The sequence below is a fragment of the Sinocyclocheilus anshuiensis genome, unplaced genomic scaffold (assembly GCF_001515605.1).
Source record: "Sinocyclocheilus anshuiensis isolate Anshui unplaced genomic scaffold, SAMN03320099.WGS_v1.1 scaffold260, whole genome shotgun sequence".
Taxonomy (NCBI): domain Eukaryota; kingdom Metazoa; phylum Chordata; class Actinopteri; order Cypriniformes; family Cyprinidae; genus Sinocyclocheilus; species Sinocyclocheilus anshuiensis.
The window spans coordinates 1,917,661-1,917,973 of record NW_015557134.1 but is presented as its reverse complement, the minus strand read 5'-3'; positions in this window follow the sequence as shown (position 1 = coordinate 1,917,973).

The following is a 313-nucleotide window of genomic DNA, read 5'->3' as shown; positions in this document are numbered from 1 at the left end:
TATGAATATTGCTGCTACATTGCAGTGTGGAAGTGTTTTTTTGTGTGTAGCTCAGTGTCAAACTGTGTTCTGAACAAGTAGTATACAATGTGGAAAAGGGCAATTTTTCTCTTTGCTGGCAAAATTATAGAACAACTGACAAATCTATTAGTATGCATCACAAAACAGTCTGTTTTTGTATTTCAGAAGTTCCAAGTTCAATGTATAATGGCTTAATGTGTTCTATGAATTTTTCATTGTTATAATGAATATACTATATATATATATATAAAAGTACAGGTGCATCTCAATAAATTAGAATGTCGTGGAAAAG